Here is a 22,692-nt window from a genome sequence, read left to right as displayed (position 1 = left end):
ATTTGAGAACTAGAAGAGGGCCTGGATGTGGGGGGTTTAAACGGCACTGTTTTAGTAGTCTTGGCTGCTTTAGCCCTGGCGAAGGCCTTAATGGACATGGCAGCTGGAGGCCTAGCAGCACCACGTGCTGGGGTAGAGACATCCAAGGGGATGGTGTCTGATAAGTCAACCACCGTAGTGGGTAAAATTTCTGAGGTCGATTCAAGAGTAGTAGCAGGGGCCTCAGTTGTAAGAATAGGTTCAGCTGTACTTAGATCAGTTTTCTCGGTTTGGCGAAACCGAGACACTCGCGTTTGCTTTACCGGGGTGTCGGCCGAAACCGCGGACCGCGAGTGTCGGTCTTTATCTTTGCGTTTTGGGGGTAGTCGGAGGATCCGGCGGCATAAAATACGCAAAATCAGAACCGAAAAACTGTTCTGCAAACTCCGACCGGCCTAAGCGTTCGGCGGTTGAAAGAGGCACAGGCGAACAAGCTGCTACGTCGTGGGCTGGGCCTAAACAAGGCAGACAGTAAGAGTGGAAATCTTTATGAGGTATTTGTTTCCCACAGGTTAAACAATTGTTAACTTTTTCTGACATCGGCTGAGGCAAGAAAGAGTCCCCACGGGTACTTAGCTTTAGAAGTCTTGGTAGTATTGGTAGAAGTAATCTCTGGATCCGACCGACCGGCACTTGCGAACAGCTTCTGCTTGGCCAGCGGCAAGAAAGACTGAGGAAAATGGCGTCGGCTGATGCTTTTATACCGAAGTCCAACAGAGATGACGTCGGGTGGAGTCGACATCAGCGAAGCGGACCCGGACTTTGGAATCCGGCCGACTGCAGGGCTGCCTGACGACAGGACAACCCACTTGTTATGACTGCAGATGCATCCATGAAGGACATCTATGAACCATTAAAGTACTGTACAGCTGCACCATTATGCCGAATACAATTCGATGCATTAAAAATGACTGTCACAGCTTCCTACAAGAGTGGTCTCACAGGAACAAATAACTGGTGCCAAAGTCATGGCCTTAAGTTAAACACAAAAAAATGTATCATCATACCATTTGGCAAAGATATGGCCCCTACTTATTGCCGCATCAATGGCAACTCCCTAAGCACGCAACCTGTGGTTACAGACCTGGTTACTCAGGTTGACAACAATCTCACATTCGACCATCATGTGGCAGCAGTGGTCAGAAAAGCTTTTTTCTTGGCTCATCTCATAAGTAAAGGGATTGCATCCTCCCTCATTAGGCCTATAATTGAGTATAATGCCCCATTTGGTATGTACCTCTCCAAGCACCTGAACCAACTGGAAAGGCCACAGAAATACGTCACAAAGAGAATCCATGGCCTCCAACACCTGCCCTATGTGGACAGGCTCAAATCACTACTACTCTACTTGGTGTCATACAGATTGCTCAGAGGTGGTATGTCTTGCCTACAAGACAATATCGGACCCTGCCCTGCTAGAGATGCTCCATATCCCTAACCAATGTAACTCTCTTCTCTGAAGAGGAAGGAAATGATTTAATCAACTGCACATTTCCTGGAAGAATGGTTGTCGGTTTCTTTCTTTTTAAATTACCTGTGTGATGGAGATCAAGAGGTTTGCTTGGGCAACTTTTAATAATGGGCAATGCAAATGGTTGTCTGCAGAGGGAATATGCACCTGACGTCATGTGTACATAAACCACACCGACACTGCATATTATATGTACTGGGTACAGTATGCATGTGACATCATGTATACATAAACCACACCGACACTGCATATTATATGTACTGGGTACAGTATGCATGTGACATCATGTATACATAAACCACACCGACACTGCATATTATATGTACTGGGTACAGTATGCATGTGACATCATGTGTACATAAACCACACCGACACTGCATATTATATGTACTGGGTACAGTATGCATGTGACATCATGTGTACATAAACCACACCGACACTGCATATTATATGTACTGGGTACAGTATGCATGTGACATCATGTATACATAAACCACACCGACACTGCATATTATATGTACTGGGTACAGTATGCATGTGACATCATGTGTACATAAACCACACCGACACTGCATATTATATGTACTGGGTACAGTATGCATGTGACATCATGTATACATAAACCACACTGACACTGCATATTACATGTACTGGGTAGAGTACAGTGGAGGAAATGGCTAAAATACAGGATCGCCTAGCTGCCAGGAAGGTGCTATCGCGAGACATTCCTAGTGCCTCTTCTCCAGCCCCTTCAGGGTTAGGAGTTATATTTGCCCATGTAACTGGAGCCCCAGTCCAACAGGTAAACCTGTCAGTCTCTGGGTGAGAGTGGGAAAAGAGAAAGAGGACGGGAAACCAACACCGCTGATGAATGGCAGTTGGGGAGTAAATAACTGCAATACAGGGAAATGTGTTCCACTAGCTCAGCAGTAGTGGTAGTGACAATGCAAAATCTATAATGCTAGTACACATTCAGGAAAGATATGCAGCAATCATAAATATGCTAGTATTGCAGCGTTCTTATTTGTGAGGTTACAGGTTCAGTAATAGTTTGACTCTTGGATCCCATACATGTCCAAAGACAGAAAAAGGGTGAAGAGGTACAAATACAGTATGAAAAGGCTATGAAGAAATTTCAGAAGTGAATGCAGCACATACTCTTCATGTACACTCTAGTAAAGGAATCTGCCAAAGGAAACAATAGAGTCAAGGGTTAAAGACAACACAGAGTCATATTCATGCATGAATCAGGCAATGACATATACAGCAGGGTGAAGAAATTAAACCTATGAGCCCTTTTGGGCCCACTGCAATGAAACACGTAAGTATATGGGGAAGATAAACTCTGATTGAGATTCAGAAAAAAATTTTACTTAGCCCCCAGGGGTTGCTGCAACTGAACTTGAAGCAAAATGTCTGGCAGCTATTTTTTATTTTATTTATTTATTCTTTGGTTGCCGGGGTACAGCTTTAACCTTACTTTAAACCAAGGAACACGGAGTTATACGTATGCAGTCTGTAACGTCACATGCCTACCTAATGGAAAATTTACAAAAAGAAAGTGAGTCCAGTATGAATCAGTGATGCATACTAAGATTCACCGGTGTATCACTCAGATTTGGGAAGAAAAATTGCATTGATCACTGCAAACTATTGTTGCTGTAGCAACTCTGTACAGCTACATAATATTACTGTCTGAGGAACTCAGTCTATAAAATCTAGTAACTAACATCTGCTTACCTGTCCATATGCCAAGAGGGTCAGGTAATCATGCCCTAAACCTAACAACACTGCCATGTCGTGTCACCAAGGATGATGGCACAGCCAGAGAGGTGGGAGTATGCTAAGCCCTAAGCTGCATTATCCATTCTCTTCAAATATTTTTTATTCCCCTTCTGCTCTATTCTTTTTGGCTTACCTCAGCGCTCCGTCTACCCTTGTGTCTATGAGCCTCTTTTACAACCCTTGGACTATCTCTGTTCTACATCTAGGGCTGGCATAGAACCTAAGGATGTCCTGGGTGATCATGCTGTTGACAGTTTCCAGTAGGGGTATTTTTGTTTTTAATTTAGGCCCTACCCCCTTGATGTTTTTCCTCTCCTTGCCTGCATTTGTCTTTTATGTTCAAGGGCTATTCGCCCCTATGGACCTTTGTTCCACAAAGGAAATGCCTGGAAACATGCCCTCCTCCCTCTGAATGGGCATGCCCATATCTCTCCCTGCCAGCATCCAGATGCCATAGTTGCTAATCGAACTCCAGTTGTCTGGGGCATAGCAAAAGTTTATCTCTTTACACCATAGCACTGGCCTCACTAAATAATTAAAAAGTATTCAAAGGCCCTCCACTTGCAGACTTCCTTGTGAATCAGGAGTTAATGCTTAGAATAGTACACCTAACTTTCTAAGTGAATCTGGTCTTACACGTCTGAAAAAGCTCTTTACCAGAGATACAACCTAGGCTTCCATTTCAGAAAATTAATTTTACTCTCTGCCAACAGCTGATATACATTGCTAGGTTATACTACCATACTTTAATACAAGTTCATAACTTGTAAAATTTGTCCCCAAGATTGTGAGAGTTCCATTCCTGTTATCACGTACAAGAAGATGAGTTCTAAGATAAGTGAAACAGCCCTATTTTCCCCTTCTCTGGCTGAACACTGTGCACCTTCCATTCACCAGGTGTTCAGATGCCTTCATCCAGACAGGCATCAAAGTTTTACACTAATCCTAACTCCCCGCTGCCTCAGGGCAGTCTTGTAACTATCCAGGTCAAAAAGCATACACCCTACTGGTGTCACTTGTCCTTGGACTTCTGCTCTGTCTTACATACACTTAGATGAGGTGTTGTGCTGCAGTATCATGTAAGCAACCTTTCTTTTAAACAAACAGTATAATTCATACCTCAAGTAGGAAAACTGAGAACTGCAAACAGAACTAGCAAAGTGCAAAAACAGGTTTTAATGGAAGCATCAACAGTTCTGTACTTAGGGCACACACAGAACCACAAATAAAAATGAACATACAGAAGATAAAATATTAAAAAAAAAAAAGTGCAGATGAGTCTTGGCTGAAGGATTATATAAATGTAGATCAAGTGAGACATCTTGTGGCTCACTGAATCATACATATTTGACCAGGCTTGCATCCTGCAGACTAAGAGCTGCATTCCAGAACTGCGTATCACTACTGACACCTTGTGGTGTAGCTTAGCAAAACTGCAGCCCTTAGGCTGCTCTACAAACTAAAAAATGCAAAGTGCCAGCTGGGAATTAAAAAAAAAAGATAATTCTTCCTCTGAATCACAGAATTTAAATATAATTGCCTATCCCATCTTCTTACTAGTGAAGTTCTAGGTATCACTCATTCTGAGTTGCTGTATAGGAAAAGGCAAGTAACTCAACAAGTTTTAGTTAAAATATATACCTTCAAGTCAAAGTCAACATCTCAGCAGCTGTTTAACCATTCTGTGCTACTAATCCTGTAGGCTTTAAGATAAAAACAGAGTGATGTGCAAAACCTCAGAAGTCAAGCACACTGAAAAGAAAACGAGGTCTATACAGATCTGTACTTCTCCCAAGCAATCAAAAATGAACGTCTAGCTTCATTCCCATAATGTGAAAATGGCCTTCACCATGAACTTAAGATAGAGCATCTACACCCTTCAACACTTATTTTTTTTCCAAAGAGTGCCACAACTTTTTCAGACCACAACCGCAAGTGAAGCAATACTTAAGCAAGCAGGACAGATGGCAAGGAAGACGAGGCACAATGCAATAAAACATCAGAAACTAAGTAGTAGACATCAGGCACAAACCACACAGGGAATATTTATTTATTTAAATTTGTTGACAGGGAGTGTCCGACTGGACGTAGGTTGATTTTCAGCAGAGGCCCGGGGAGAAAAGCTTCACAGTTAAAATAAACAGACAGTAGTTACATTGGATTACATAGCGATTAACAATTTACATAGCAATTACTTACGACATATTTAAAGATGAAGAAAGTACAGTTTTGTACCTACCATAAATGTAGATGTCCGATAGGAATGCATCTGCAGTCTTTACAAATGGGTTGTCCTGTCGTCAGGCAGCCCTTCGGTCGGCCGGATTCCAAAGTCTGGGTCTGGCCTCGGCTGGTGTCGCACTTCACCCGACGTCACAGCTGCAGTTTTCCGGGTATAAAGGCATCAGCCGATGCCATTTTCCTCAGTGTTTCTTGCCCCAGATGCCAGGTGCCCTCTTGGAAGGCTAAATTTGGATGAATGCCAATGTTTCCAAATAGTAGAGAGCAAACACAAAAAATAAGCATGTATGTACATATATACAAACAAATACACCATAATAGATCCCCCCCCAGCTAGCTATAAGATGGGCAAATACCCTAGGAGTACTACAGAGGGGAAGGCGGGTGGGTAATCCTGACTGCAGATGCATTCCTATCGGACATCTACATTTATGGTAGGTACAAAACTGTACTATGTCCTTCAAGGATGCATCTGCAGTCTTTACAAATGGGTAGAATACCATAGCCAAACTAGGGGAGGAGGAAAGAAGAGATTATGGTGTAGTTAGGATCCCTTACAAAACAGCAGTGGCAAAACCTGCTCGGGATCTAGAGTACAAAGGTAAGTTATAATGCTTGGCAAATGTATGCACGGAGGTCCAAGTAGCAGCCTCTATAATGTCCTTGGTAGCCACTCCTCGTAAGAAAGCTGTGGTAGTGGCTGTAGCCCTTGTGGAGTGAGGCCTGATGTTCTCTGGAGTTTTCTTTCCATGGTAGGAATAACAAAATCTAATGCAATTTCCTATCCACTTGGAGATTGTCTGTTTTGAAATTGCTTTTCCTTCCCTTCCTGTTGCATATGCTACCAGTAGCTGGTCAGTTATTCTATTGCCCTTGGTCCTGTCCAGGTAGTAGCGTAACTGTCTATGTACATCCAAGGTATGCAACAGTCTTTCTCCCCTGTTCTGTGGGTTGGGGAAGAATGTAGGTAGGTGGATAGCCTGATTTAAAGATACTCTGGATACCACCTTAGGCATAAAAGTAGGATTTGTTCTCATGGACACTATCTTGATGGAAGATCAGGAAGGGTTGCACTGCCATTAATGCCTGTAGTTCAGATACCCTTCTTGCTGAAGTGATTGCCAGCAGGAAAGCAGTCTTCCATGATAAGTATTGTAGTTCTGCTGTTGCTGCTGGTTCGAAAGGAGGAAGTGTCAATTTTTCTAGCACAAAGTTCAAGTCCCATGCTGGCAATGGTGGTTTCCTAGGAGGTTTTACATTTTTAATTCCTCTCAGAAACTGCCTGAGCAGAGGATGCGAGAAGACAGGAGGATCCAAGCTGTATTCTGCTGAAATTGCTGATGCATGTATCTTGATGGAAGAATAGGACAGGCCTGTGTGGAAGAGCTCTGCCAAGTATTCCAGGATGTTGGCTATGTTTACCAGTGACACATCTTCTCCCTTTGCAGTATTCCAAATGAGATATCTCTTCCATTTTGCTGCATAATTTTTCCTTGTTGAGGGTCTGCGAGCCTCAAGGATAATGTCCTTAACCCTTTGTGATAAATTTGGGTTAATTGATCTTATGGAATGTTCCAGGCAGTCAGCTGCAGAGTTTTCAGGTTTGGATGCAGGATGTTGTAGTTGTTCTGTGTTAACAGCAATGGAACCAGGGGTAGTGTCCATGTTTTTTCCCCGAGACATGCTCCTTAGTAATGGGTACCAATGTTGCCTTGGCCAGTCTGGAGCTATCCGAATGATCCTTGGACGGTCCTCTTTGATCTTCAATAGCACCTTGTGCATCAAAGGAAGTGGTGGGAATGCATATGCTGTCAGGTTTTTCCAACTGAAAGATAGGGAGTCCACCTTCCAAGCTAGTGGGTGGTACGTCCTTGTGCAGAATTTCTTTAGCTGGTGATTGTGTGGGGATGCAAATAAATCTATTTCTGGGAGTCCCCATTTTCTTGTAATGGCTTTGAAGATGTCCGGATGCAGCATCCATTCGTGGGCATCCGTGGTAGTCCTGCTTAATATGTCTGCTAGAATGTTTTCTTTTCCTGGTACAAAATTGCTTGTAACTGAATGTTGTAGCTCAGAGCCACATTCCATAGGTCCAGTGCCATCCGGCATAGAGGGTATGAATGTGTGCCTCCCTGTTTGTTGATGTACCACATAACTGTGGTGTTGTCTGTCCTTATCATCAACTGACCTTCTCGGAGAAATGGTCTGAATGTCTGGATTGCCAGTTTTACTGCCAGCATTTCCTTTAGATTTATGTGTAGGTGCAGCTGGTCTTGAGTCCATAACCCTTGTATGCACTTGTCCAGCATGTGGGCCCCCCAACCGAGGTCTGAGGCGTCCGTCGTGATGGTTTGGCTTGGTTGAATGCTGTAGAAGGGCAATCCTGTGTTCAATTGACAGGCCTGAGCCCACCATAGGAACTCTTGCTTCAGGCATGGGATTATTGGAATTTTGGCTTCTAGGCTGTGCTTGTGTTGAGACCATAAATTCTTTAGGTACCACTGTAGCTTTCTCATATGCAGTCTGGCATGAGGGACCAGTATTATGCAGGATGCCATGAAGCCCAAGGCTTGCAGTACTTTTCTTGCTGTTAGATGGTTCTGCTTTGTTAATGCCAAGAAGTAGAGAGGTAGTTGCTCCTGTTTTTCTGCAGTTAGGAATGCCATTTGCTTTGATGTGTCCAGCTCTGCACCCAAAAAGGTTATTCTTTGGGATGGTATCAGTCTTGACTTTTTTAAATTGACTGTGTATCCCAGGGCTTGTAGCAGATAAATGACCCTTTGTAAGTCTTCTGCTAGCTTGCTTTCGTTGTCCGCTTGTATCAGGCAGTCGTCCAGGTATGGGTAGATTTGGATTCCCTGAAGCCTGCAATGAGCAATTACTGATGCCAGGCATTTCGTGAACACTCTGGGCAGTAGATAAGCCAAAGGGCAATGCTGAGAATTGATAATGCTCTGATCCTGCAAGAAATCTGAGGTATCTTCTGCAGTTTGGTCGTATGGGGACGCGCAGGTATGCCTCCTTGAGATCTAGAGTCACCAGCCAAGACTCCTTGCCCAGCATGGGAAGAAGCTGCTGTAGGGTCAGCATTTTGAATTTTGGAACAATGAGGAATGTGTTTAAAGCGGACAAGTCGAGAATAGGTCTCCATTTGCCTTCTTTTCTTGGTACCAGGAAGAGTCTGGAGTAAAATCCCTTCCCTTGCTCCATAGATGGTACTTTTTCTACAGCTCTCATCCTTAACAAATGGGATATTTGTTTTAGTGCTTCTGTCTTTTGATTTGGAGGTAGGTTTGGCATTCCTCTCTTCCCTGGTAGAGTATGGAAGTGAAACCTGTAACCTTGGTCTATTATCTGTAAAATCCACTTGTCTCTTGTGATGTAATGCCAGTTTGTCGTAAATAAGGCTAGCTTCCCGCCTAAGGGTGCTTGCAGTTGTTCCCTGGTAGGCGGTGCCAGAGCCAAGTCACTGTGATTGACCAGTAGTTGTGGTGGTGGCTGTGTCCGTGGCTGTGCCTCGCTGGTTGTTGCCCTGCCACTGATGTCCTCTGTAAGCACCCCTGGATTGGCTTCTGCCTCTTGAACGCCTATTCCTGCCTCTCTGAGTTCTGGAGGAGTCTGGAAAGGACCAATTCTTGGAGGGCCAATTCCTGCTAAACCTCGGAGGTTGGACCTGTAAGAAATCTTTTACTGTTTGGACAGATTTTGCCTTCTCTTCCATCTTCTTCAGAACTTGTTGTGCAGGAGAGCCAAACAAATTGATCTTATCCATAGGAGCATCTAATAGTTTTGATTTGACATGGTCTGGTAAGGCCTGTTCTTTTAGCCATGCATGCCTTCTGATGACTGTGCCAGTCATGGCTGATCTAAAGGAAGCCTCCAGTGCATCATAGCCACATTTTAGGGAATGGTTACTGACTTGTTGAATGTTATGTACCATTTCCTGCGCATATTTTTTTGTCTACTGTTTCATCTGAGGACACTTTTTTGGTTAACTGATCTAGCAAAAATTCTTGATACTGCATCATGTGAAATTGACAGTTCAAGGCCCTAGCTGAAAGAGTAGCAGAAGTGTAAACTTTTTTACCCCATCTGTCTAAGGATCTGGATTCCCTTTCAGAGGGGAGGGGGTTTTTGGCAGAGGTGGCTGCTACAGCCTTAGGTCCTTGGGAGATAGTCTCTGGATCTGCAAGGGGAGCCTTATACAAGTGGTAATGTGTGTCCGGGACCCTGTAGTATCTATCGGGCTTAACAGGGGCCGGAGGCAGAGAATCAGGAGCAGTACAAGCATCATTAAATGCATCATCTACAACAGAAAGAACTGGAGGTATGGCTAAAGGCCTATGTTGTGGTAAATGCAGAAAAGTTCTAAGCCTTTTCTGGAATCTGAAAAATCCTGGCCCTGCCACTGAAATTGTTCCCTCATAGCATGCAGGGTTTCCCCAAAGGAAAATTCCTCAGGCGGAGAGGCAGAAGGAATGGACTCTTCACCATCAGAGTCTTCATAAGGGGAGTATGGGGCCTCTGGAGGGTCTGTATCATTTGAGTCATCAGAGGAATCATCTGTAGACAGTGGCTCAGGGGGCTCTGCTCTAGGCCTCTTCTCTGGAGGCGGGTGAGAGGCCCTGTCTGGTTGAGGTTGGGATCCTCGAATTAAAGAAATGAGATCCTCTGCTAAAGTAAGCATTTGTGAACTAGAGCTAGGCCTGTGAGAGGGGGGCTTAGCAGGCACATATTTAGAAGTTTTAGCTGCTTTAGCCCTGGCAAAGGCCTTAATGGACATGGCTGCAGGTGGCCTAGCAGCTCCACGTGTAGGGGTTGAAATATCCAAGGGCATAGTGTCTGATAATTCCTGAGAAACTGTAACAGTAGGTGGGATATCAGAAGCCGATTCCACGAGGTTAGAAGAGGCCTCGGCAGGAGGAAAGTTTTCGGCTGAAGGAGGAACCGCTTGCTCGGTTTCAGCCGAAACAGAGACACTCGCGGTTGGCTTAACCGCGGTTTGGCCGAAACCGCGGGCCGCGAGTGTCGGTCCTTTCTGCGTTTTTAGATATTTGCGGTCGGAGGATCCGGCGGCATAATATAAGCAAAATCGAGCCGAAAACTCCTCAGCAAACTCCGACCGACGTCTAAGCGTCCGCCGGTTAAAAGAAGCACAGGCTAGACAAGCTGCGACGTCGTGGTCTGGGCCTAGACAAGGTAAGCAGTAAGAGTGGAAATCTTTATGAGGTATTTGTTTCCCACAAGTTAAACAGTTATTCACTTTTTCTGACATGGGCTGAGGCAAGAAAGAGTCACCAACGGGGTACTTAGCTTTTTAGAAGTCTTCGAAGTAGTATTCGGTAGTAGTAATCTCTGGTTCTGACCGACCGGCACTTGCGAACAGCTTCTGCTTGAGCCACGGCAAGAAAGACTGAGGAAAATGGCGTCGGCTGATGCCTTTATACCCGAAAAACTGCAGCTATGACGTCGGGTGAAGTGCGACAACAGCCGAGGCCAGACCCAGACTTTGGAATCCGGCCGACCGAAGGGCTGCCTGACGACAGGACAACCCATTTGTAAAGACTGCAGATGCATCCTTGAAGGACATCATAATACATCAGTAGACAACTAGAATCTTTTTCTGTGAAGTACATAACAAACATTAACAAATGTTAAAATAAGAAGTTCCTGCTGTATAAGTACTAGGCTTATGAGCATCTGAGCTTGCTATAATCAAGGTAGCTAGTGGAGTGGAAAGAAAGGTAGTGGTTGGATGGGGTGGATGATATTAGAGTGGGAGTTGCAAGGGCATAGCCAGCATGTTTTTAGGTGCGCTTTTAGTAAAGTTTTGAAGTGGGTGCATGATGGTATGGAGGTAATTGTGGGTGGGAGTGAGTTCCATAATTTGGCTATGGTGCAAGAGAATAGTGCTTCACCAGCAGAGTTATTGGCTTTAGTGATCTGCAAGTAATTTTTGTTGCTGGATCTTAGTGGTCTGGTGGAGCAATAGGGTTGGAGTAGATTCTGGAGGGATGGGACATTTAGTGGATGGTTTACTAGTTTGTGGGCGAGTGAGAGTTGATACCACTGAAGGAGGTGAGGGAGTTCAAGCCAGCCCAGTTCAGCAAGTGAGAGACAGTGGTGACTACGGTAGGATGCCCCTGTGGCAAATTTGGTGATTTTGTTGTAGCAGGTCTCTAGCTTGTTTAGATCGCATTGCCTTAGGATGGTATATATTGGAAAGGCATAAAGTAGGGTGGAGTTAAGGTGGGAATTTGCTATTGAAATCTTTGCTGCTTTGGTGAGAAATTGCTTATTTCTGTATAACGCTCCTAGTTTTTTGTGGACTTTTTTATGGTCATGGATATGTGAATGTCAAATTTTAGTTTACTGTCTATTTCCACTCCTAGCAATTTGGTGTGTTCAGTTGGGTATATAGTGGTGTTGTCTTTTGCTGTGATGTTAAAGTGAGAGTTGTTTTGAGTATGTTTGGTGGGTTGGAAGATGAGTAGTTTAGTTTTGTTTGGGTTGAGTATTAATTGGGCATCGGATAACCATGTTTCAACAGAGGAAAAGGCTTCCTGTGTGACCTTTTGCAGTTTTGGTAGGGACTGGGCTGAGCAGATGATGGTTGAGTCATCTGTAAATTGTATGAGTGTGCCATGTTTGGTGGCAGAGGCTAGATTATTGGTGTAAACAGAGAAGAGTAGGGGTCCAAGGATGGATCCTAGGGGAACCCCTATGGAGACAGGTAGATGGGGAGATATGTCATTCTGCCATAAAACGGATTGTTGGCGGTCAGACAGGTAACTCTGAAACCAGTTGGTGACTGATTGTGAGTAGGATAGGTTATTTAGGACAGAGATAAGTTGTTTGTGTGGGACCATGTCAAATGCCTTACACAGGTCTAGGAAAGTAGCAGAGAAGAGATAGCCATTGTTTTTATGCTGAAGGATAGTGTTAGTAAAGGACAGTAAGGCAGTGGTGGTGCTATGGTTTGGTTGGAAACCATGCTGAGTACTGGAAAGGAGGTTATTAGTAAGGAGGTAGTCCGAGACCTGAGAGTGTATGCATCTTTCTAGTGTTTTGGAGAGTGGAGAGAGAATAGCTATGGGTCGGTAATTGGTTAGTTCTGCGGAGGGTCCGCCTTTGTGGAGGGGAATTATATGTGATACTTTCCACAGTGTGGGAACGTAACTTTCTGACAGAGATCGGTTAATCAAGATGCATACTAGGTAGGTCAGAGCATCAGCTGCGATTTGTAGGTATTCACTTGGGAGGTTCTCTGCTGCTTATTTGGTGGGTTTAAGTTTAGTTAAGAGTTTTTTTATGTTGGAGGTAGGTACAGGAGAAAAAGAGAAGACAGTGGGGAGATTACTAGTTGGAGGGGAGGGGGGTTGTGTTGTTTAGGTAGTGATAGTATGGTTTGGGTGAAGTGTGTGTTGAATGAGGTAGCAATATTTTCTGAGGAGTGAGGGATGTTAGGAGGAGGGGTACTGACTTTACCTGGGTGGAGGATGGAGTTTATGGAGGACCAGAATTGTTTGGGGCTGTGTTGGGAGGAGTCTAGGGCAGACTGGTAGTATTGGAATTTGTCCTGTTTTATTAGCTTTTTTACTCTATTGCGTAGTTCTAGGAATTTCTGTCTAGTTGAGGGGGTTTTGTTTTTGCACCAGTGCTCCCAGGCTTTATCCCTATTTTTCATTTCTGACTTAGTGGTTTTCTGTAGCCATGGGGAGGGTTGTGCTTTGGTTCTGGAAAATCTTATGGGGGCATGGTAATTAAGGAAAGTAGTATTAAAAAATTCAACTGCATCATCTAGACCGAGGTACTTTAGAGGATGCCAGTTACGTTCTTTGAGGGATGAGATGAATGCGAGTGGGTTAAAGTTTAGTTTTTTACGTATTTGACGGTAGATGACAGGTTTAGCTTGGTATAGGTATTTTTTGAGTAGGAATGTTGGGGAGTGATCACTGAGGCTATCTGATAAGCAGCCTGTTATATATGACTGGGGGCTCTTACTGATTAGTATCCAATCCAGGGTAGTGTGCTTGCTGGAGTTATTTATTTATCCTGGTTGGCGACTGGACTAGTTGGGTGAAGCCATGAAGGTGTACATGATGGGTTGGATTGTTGCCAAAACAGGATTGCCAGTCAATATTGAAATCATCTAAAATGATAGTTTCTTGGGGGAGATGGTGGGTAGACCAGCTGAGGAGGTTTTCTAGTGGAGGGATGTTTTGGCCAGGTGGGAAGTAGTATCCAATTATGTTGATGGTTTTGTTTTGGTTTATTTTGAGGTTGGTATATATTATTTCTTCATTGCCTATTTATGGAGCTGATGATTTTAAGATCTGGATGTTTAGATGCTGTTTAAATATTATAGCTACACCACCTCTTTTTTGTTTAGCCGGTCTACTCTTAGTATGCCGTAACCTGTAGGGAGTATTTGCTCACTGGTAATGTGAGGTTTTAGCCAGGTTTCTGTCAGGATGACTATATCTGGGGAGTACAAGGCTATGGTGGCATGGAGTTCATGGACTTTGTTGGATATACTTCTAATATTTAGGCTTAGTAGAAGGAAGTCACTTGGCTTTCTATTGGCTGTAATATGGGAGAAGTTGTGGTTTCTAGTCTGATTATGAGGATTGGGGTTGGAGATAGTAGGGCCAGGGTTGGGGTGGATGTCTCCACTTAGGGCTAGTTTTGATATGCATGAGATTATTAGTTTTCTCAGTTTCTGAATGTGTTTGTTTATAAGGGAAACTTTATGATTGTGCTCTGTGGGTAACAGGTATGGTGGGAGGGTTACTATGTTAAGTTGTAGGGATGCTTTATGTTTGAGTAATATAGTTGGTAGAATATGTGGGGGGTGCATAGGGATGGTTCTTGAGCTGGTGGGAGGGAAGCCGAGTGTGGGTGAGACATGAGTGGTGGTGTGAGTAGCAGTACAGTGGTAGTGGTTGAGTGGGGGAATGATGGAGCTTTGGTAGGATGTAAGATATGCAAGGAGAGTGCATGCAATGAGCATAGGTAAGGTATGCTTGTACATGTTAGTTGAGGAGGTGTGATAGTAGTGGAAAGATGGAGGAGGTAGTGCTGGGTTAGCGCTGTGGTTGGCTATTGGAAAGATGGGAGGGGTTTGAGTGCAATAAAGGTGGGACCACTGGGGGCGGGAGGGAATAGGGGGCAGGGTGGGGAACGAAGTGGGTAGAGACCCTGTTAGTTGCTCATATGAGGGGGCTGGAAACAATCAGTTAACAGAGTTAACTGACAAATGAACATATGATAGTGACAAGGGTGGTTGTAGTTTTAAAAATGGTGCCTTCCACAGGTAATATTTATTAACTTTGGGATTGTCTTAAGGTAATAAACAGGGAAGGGGGAGGGGAGAAGAAGGGTGTGAGCAGACAGTTCTTTGTACTGCTGCTAATGAGCCAAAGCAAAGACAAGTATGTGTTAAGAAACAATCACAATTGACCAAGGACTGCTCTGAAACTAAGTCATTTCTTAATTTCTCAGGTGGAAAAACAGGATAACCTTGTATCAGTAGGCTACTGTGGTCACAGTTTAAATTAACAAACACACAGTATTGATCAGTTATGGATACTATTTGCTAACAGAAGGGAGAAAGTGGAAGAGGTGTGTGTGTGTGTGTGTGTGTGTGTGTGTGTGTGTGTGTGTGTGTGTGTGTGTGTGTGTGTTGCTGCTTACAAGCCAAAGCAGAGTGCTCTCCAGGGGAAAATGAATATTGGCTCAAACAGGTAGACACATACTCAAAGTTAACTGTAGCTGCTTGCAGACAGTTCAGACACGGACTGCGCTTTTCTTACAAGAATGATAAAGGTGGTACAGCAGTTGAATACTTAAGAGTGGTGTGAGGTTGGAGAGACACTGAGCCTTCATGGGGCCTGTAGTAGAGTGGATTGTAGTTTTAAAGATCATATCACCGGAAATGAAGGAATTATTGCCCTTATTTACAAGGTAACTTGCAGTCAGAGAAACAGCCAAGTTATTAATGGAAAATATACAAAAACTAAGTTATAACCAAAAATTGATGCCCTAGGTTTGCACAGAAAGTTGGAGACAGAGACCCAGGTTATTAATTGTTTGAACAGTGACTAAATACCTTTCTTGCTGTTAACTTGTATTCAGAAAAGTAAAGGGGCTTGCTAAAAATGAGATTCAGGATAAATGTAACACAAAAAAGGCCATGTAACCTGGACCGAAATATCAAAGGCGGAGGTGTGTCCATATTCATTACGGATATCCACACCTCCAGGCTAGTTGCTCAGCATAATGCATCCGAGGTTATCCAAGTGCAACTAACTCTGGGCAAAACTGCAATCCAAATTGTAGCTTGCTACAGATCCCCCACCATGCCCCAGGATTCCCACTCCTCTTTTCTTGATGTACTGGAAAATATTAAAGTTCAACCAAACACCCTAAAAATAGGCGACATCAACTACCGCACCATTAACTGGGAAAAGTACTCGTGTACCAACTCCTTAGCTCAACGCTTTCTGGAATTCATAAACTCCAATGCCCTGGATCAACTTATCCACACCCCCACCAGGGGCAACAATATTCTAGACCTAGTCATTACCAACATGAGTGACCGGTGTTGCACACCTGAAGTCAACTCCTTGATGGTCTGATCCGACCATAAGCTAATCACCCTTAATATCCACATCCCGCCCCCACCCCCCATTAAGGAAACCACGGTAAAAAATGTCTCCAAAGCCAACTTCATGCTTCTTAAGACAGAAGTGGTGAACTTCATGACACCCATGCAGATGGACAATACAGTTACATCTGCTGAATCCTACACAAATGCACTCTATAAGCACTTACACAAGTGCATGGATCGCACTATCCCAAACAGAATCAAGGAGCTATCCTCCAAAAAAGGAAGCCAAATCTGGTGGTCCCCTGCCAGAAACAAACTGTACAACAGAAGGAAGAAACTGTTGCAAAAGAGAGTAAAATCCCATGAGTGGAGGAGCTCTCTAGTCAGCCTCTGTAAGAAGCCAAGATCCCTTATAAGATCCTCCAAAGCTAGCTATGAAAACTAAATCGCCACTAATTCTAAGGACAACTACAAAGCATTCTACAGCTATGTCAAGAATCTTGATGGCAACACCCAGATCTGCTCCGAGTTACAGCACAAAGGCACGAAAATTACAGAACCAACTGATATTGCCAACATCCTGGCAGATAGGTTCAGTGCTAACTTTACCACCACCACCCCCCCCACCCCCTAAAGGGCCCATATCTATATAGGAAGAATGCAGAGTCCCTGTAATCACAACTACACAGGTAAAAGCTGCACTCTCTAAAAGCCAAAAACACAGCATCCATGGGACCGGACAACATCCCAGGCTGTGTTTTACACGAACTTCAGAATGAACTGGCTCCTCACTTAAGTGCCATGTTCAATAATAGCCTCGCATCAGGCTTTGTGCCCACTGAATGGCACACAGCAACAGTTATCCCACTCCACAAAGAGGGAGCCACCACTGATCCCAGGAACTATTGACCTATTAGCCTGATGAGCCTGGTCTGCAAGGCCATGGAACGTATAATCATGGAACTCAAACAAAGACATTGGTAACCTCCAAACTCTAGATCCCACCCAGTTCGGGTTTGTGAAAGGCAGATCATGCCTCCTGAACCTGATCAACTTCTTTGAGGCAGTCACCAAAGCCGAAGATGAGGGTAAGGTGGTTCACAGAGCCTATCTTGACCTCACCAAGGCTTTCAACACCATCGCCCATTCTGGAATTACAGCTAAACTCACTAAACTAGATATAAAGCCCTACATCAGAAGATGGGTTGCCAACTGGCTCACTGACAGAACCCACACTGTAAAAGTTGCAGACTCCAAATCTGACCTCAAAGCAGTGACAAGTGGAGTACCACAGGGTTCCGTCCTGGGACCTCTCCTGTTTGGTATCTACTTCTCTGAAGTGCAGGCTAACACAGAAGGCCTCTAGCTAACGAAGTTCGCAGATGACTGCAAACTAGGAGCCATAGACAAGTCCCCAAATGATGTGGACATCCAATAGAAGGGCCTCGCTGAGACAGATGCCTGGTGTCAAAGCCATGGCCTCAGGCTCTATGCCAAAAAGTGCAGTCATCCCCTTCGGTAAAAACTCTGTACCCATGAACTACCACATAGGCAGCAATCTACTTAACACCGAATGTGTGTAAGAGACCTTGGGACCCAGGTGGACAGTAGTCTCTCCTTTGACAGTCACATTGCCACAGTAGTCAGGAAGTCCTTCTATGTGGCACACCTCATCATAAAAGGGTTCTTATCCAGGAAAAAAGAGGTCATTGTTCCCCTCTACTCGACACTCATTAGACCTATTACAGAGTACAACGCCCCTTTTGGAATGTACCTCACAAGACATCTGCAGCAGCTGGAAAGGCCACAGAACCACCTCACAAAGAGGATTACTGGCCTCAAACAAATGCCTACACTTACCGGCTCAAAAAACTCCAGCTTTACTCCATAGCATATCGCCTACTCCAAGGTGATCTCTGCCTAACATATAAAGCTATGTCAAACCCAGAGCTGTTGGACATGCTACACCTAAAGAAATCCCAATCCCTCCGAGCTACACGCTCTAGGGACCTAAACCTTGTCACCACAATAAACAGGACATGCTGGAGGGATAGTTTCCTGTCCCAGAGACTTCCCATACTCTGGAACAGACTACCCATCTATGTCAAGCAAAGTTCTTCATTAGCACTCTTCAAGAAAAATCTTGATGAGTGGATGGGAAATAGGAAATACTCCCCAGGGATCACTTGTGTCTGCTCGACAGTGGCACAGGAAAATAACTTTCTTGGGTGGCGTAAGCCAGGGAACCTTGTTGGCTAGGCTTACGTAGACCCTTGGGCCGATAGCCTAGTACCTACCTATGAATGTATGAAAAGAAATGTGTACAAAGTCACTTACTCACCTGAAGATAAGCTCACCCTTGAAAGTGATTGAAGTGGTGACTCAATAGGGATGCTTAATAACTTGTCGGAGACCATAGCACAAAACAAACTAGCTAACAAGACTACTATTAAAAGACCTAATGGCTATTAAGTAATTTTTAAGTAAAGAAAAATGAATGTGTAATAGTGGGGGATGTTGCTTTGCACTTCCACTATGTTAACACATGGGGCACAGAATGTTGAAGTACAAAAATCTATGGGGCTGTTGCCATAATAGGACGGTTGCCCTTACCCTGGAGCTCAAACATTTTATCTATATAATTGTTGTTAATTTTGTAGTGCTGATTTGAAGCACATTTAGCAGTAAAAGTCATTGGGATGTTCTGGGCATAAAGCTCCTGATGCACACGATTTTTAAGATAGTTAGAAACAAATCAAAGAATAGGGAGGTATGGGTTCAATGAACAGGGGATGATTAAAAAGACAATAAAAAATTAAATAAAAGACAATAAAATAAAGACAATAAAAGACATATTTCACAAACTCATCAAAAGCCCTTAGAACCCTAGCAGTTATATTAAGACATCAGAAAGTGGAAAGGACACCGTATAAAGTAAAAGACAAAAATAAAGGAACTTGGCAGGTTACATAAGGGAAATTAAGATGTGTTCTAGGATTATTATGCTATTTTATATGCTGCACCAAGTCAAAGGACAAGACTATTCAAATATTAAAACTATTTTGTTATGCTGAGCTTGAACAGATTCTCACACACAGGCTGAAGAATTTACAAAGAAGACTTCAATAGACAAGCTCAAGGAACCGATCAAAAAACGGATACATTAGATGGCCTACCAATACAAGTCTGGAGAATGATTTGATAAGGACCTTGGAAAGATTTTATGAATCAAATTATGAGGGGTAAAGGGATTCCAAACTCTTGGAGACTGGCATAATTACAGTCAACCCCAAAGAAGGGAAAGACCCAAGTTTCCCAGAATCCTACCATCCCCATTTTTGCGATAAATCACGAATATAAAGTATGTGTAGTGCACAGAACGCAGTGATTATGCCTCAATATTTGGAAAAAGACAAATCAGTTAAGAACTAGAATGGAGTGAGACCCGACCTTAACAAATGTTAAGTACCCCCTGGTCAGCCTTGGGTTAGGCAGTAAAATCTGCCAGTACTGACCAGCAAAAGACAGAGTAAAAGATTTTTTTCTGTCTGCTGTCCATCAGTAATGTGTTCTGACTTCCTGCTATGAACTTGGAACTTTACTAAAAAGTGCAGTGGTACAAGATCTTACCATTACGGTAAATGTATCTTCACTGTTGCAGTATTCCTTACAATAGGGATGCCCTGCAAAGGGCAGCCAGACATCTGGCCAGTAAAACAAAGCCTTTAGGTTGCTTTAAGGTACGCCATACATCACACATTTGCACCCCGCATACAGCATAGGACATAAATGTGATGTCAGGAAGTACCAGCCTCAGAACTGAGAGCCCCAGTAAGAACACCAGTCCAAGGATAAAAGGGGTAACCAGAACATCCAGAAGAGAAAAGTACCAGGGAGAAGTAAGGAGGGAGTGAATACTCAAACAATGAAGAGAAGGACATCCTCCATTTTGGTAAGATCTTACACAACTGTAAAATGTCTTTCCATTTCACTGTTGCAGTATTCTCAGGAGGAAGACACGGAGGAGGATGGACCAGCAAAGCTCTCCAGGAACCTATGGAGGTTGGCTCTAGCTCTGGAAATCACACCCAACTTAAAGTGCTCAGTAAATGTATGCTCAGAAGTCCAGGTAGCTGCCTCAAGAACAGAATTAACAACCAAACCCTTGAAAAAAATCACCAGAAGAAGCCACAGCCCTAGCAGAATGAGCCTCAAGAGAAGAAGAAAAGGCTGTTGCCACGGAAGGCATAACAAAAAGAAATGGCTTTAGAAACCTAAGAAGAAATAGTTTGCTTAGAAACAGCCAAACCTAAGGATCTAGACTGAAAAGAAACAAGAGTTATGTACTTACCACAACTTGGAATCTGTGCTATCCAGTGTCATTATTCATCACGGATGGGTCTTGGATCCGAGATGGCAACTATACGACAGATCCAGAGCTCAAACTCCTCCCCTTCCCATAATCACATGGGAACCAACAACCTCAGATCAAGTTTGCTGGATAAGGATATAGCACACAGGCCTGCTTCTAATACTAAAAAGGTCCAAAGGAAGACATCTCTCTATACCTGCCAGATCTCCAGAAGGCAGGGGGAAGGTAGGTGGGAATGTGAAGAATAAAGACACTGGACAGCACAGATTCTAACTCTTTATCGGATGTTATCCATGTCATTCACAGATGGCTCAAAGTCCTCAGCTTCTATGACCCTGGGAGATCACAGGAAAGGATATGCTGGAGCACAGTGGAATCAAAGGAAGCCCTGCTCCTCAATATCAAATCTAACATAATGTGTAACAAAGGCGTGACAATTAGACCAAGTAGCAGCAGCACATCTCATCCAAAGAAAGTTTGTCCAAAAAGGCAGAGGCAGAAGAAATAACCATAGATCTAGTAGAGTGAGCTTCGACTGGTTTTGAAAGATTGATGTGCCTGCTGTCATATATGAAAGAAATACAGCAGGCGATCCAACAGGAAAGCAATACCTTGGAAACTGCCAAACCTTTTCTGGCGTTCGAAAATGCCACAAAGAGCCGATTTGATTTTCGAAATTCCTCAGTCCTCTTAAGATAAAAATGTAATTGTCTGTGGACATCCAAACAATGCAACATATATTCCCCTTTGTTGGAATAATTAGGGAAGAAAACAGGGAACTGAATAGATTGATTAAAGTTGACCTCCAACACAATTTTGGGAATAAAAGAAACATTAGTTCCGAGAGATGCTCTATCCTTATGAGAAACCAGAAAGGGAGGCTTGATACTAAAAGCATGAAGGTCAGAAAAGTACAGTTTTGTACCTACCATAAATGTAGATGTTCGAAGATCCACATTGCTGCAGTCATAACCTGTGGGTAGTCCGCTGTCCTCGGTCGGCCCGAATACCAAAGTATTAGGCTGGCGTCGGTCATGGGCGCTCAGATCTGACGTCAGTGCGTCAAGGTATAAAAGCGCATGACTGACGTCATATCCTCAGTCTTTTCTTGCCCCAGATGTCAGAAGGCCCTAAAAAGAAAGGCCACAGCCAAAAATAGAAAAGCCTCCAAAAGCCATGTACAAATAACAGCTACAACCCCAACCATACAACCACTCCCAAACTACAGAGGGGAAGGAGGGAGGGTAAATTAGACTGCAGCAATGTGGATCTTCGAACATCTACATTTATGGTAGGTACAAAACTGTACTATGTTCTTCATCTCACATTGCTGCAGTCATAACCTGTGGGTAGAATCCCAAAGCAAAGGTAAAGGGAGGCTGGCAAAATCATAAAGCATTGGGAGCTGCCAAAATGCCCTGTAAGACTGCAGTGGCAAATCCAGCCCTAGATTTGGAATAAAGAGGAAGATGGTAATGTTTAGAAAAAGTGTGCACTGAACTCCAAGTAGCCGCTTCCAAAATATCTTTAGTAGCTACCCCCCTTAAAAAAGCAGTAGAAGTGGCAGTAGCCCTAGTGGAATGAGGTCTGATTCCAGCCGGAATCTCCTTACCATGATGAGAATAACAAAAAGCAATACAATGGCCAATCCACTTAGAAATAGTTTGTTTTGAAACAGGTTTCCCCTGAGAGCCCAAAGCAAAAGAAACAAACAACTGCTGAGACTGTCTGAACCCTTTAGTCTTGCTCAAATAATAACGCAACTGCCTGTGAATATCCAAAGTGTGCAAAATTTTCTCCCCTTTATTTTGGGGATCTGCATAAAAAGTAGGCAAATGAATAGATTGGTTCAAGGCCACATTTGAAACCACTTTAGGCATAAAAGTAGGGTTAGTGCAGAGATACGCTATCCTTATGAAAAATTAGGAAGGGTTCAACTGCCATTAGAGCCTGCAATTCAGAAACCCTTCTAGCAGACGTAATGGCCAACAAAAAAGCAGTCTTCCAAGACAAAAACTTTAACTCAGACGTAGCTGCAGGTTCAAAAGGAGGTAAAGTAAGTTTTTCCAACACAAAATTGAGATCCCAGGAAGGAGTAGGAGCTCTGGCTGGGTCTTATGTTCTTTGCCCCTCTAAGGAATTGCTTAAACAAAGGATGAGAGAATAATGGTG

General features: G+C 43.6%; 1 protein-coding gene across 1 annotated transcript in view; it reads right to left on the bottom strand.

Annotated features, from left to right (window-relative positions):
- PNPLA7 (patatin like phospholipase domain containing 7) overlaps positions 1-22,692 on the bottom strand; it is a gene marked incomplete in the record, with an annotated part of 4,152,928 nt that overhangs the window by 3,684,905 nt on the left and 445,331 nt on the right.

Source organism: Protopterus annectens, chromosome 2.part2, assembly GCF_019279795.1.
Source record: "Protopterus annectens isolate FY-2018-M chromosome 2.part2, PAN1.0, whole genome shotgun sequence".
In the NCBI taxonomy this organism is placed as follows: Eukaryota; Metazoa; Chordata; order Ceratodontiformes; family Protopteridae; genus Protopterus; species Protopterus annectens.
Note: the sequence above shows the minus strand (reverse complement) of the source record. Positions and strands in the feature narration are given on the sequence as shown.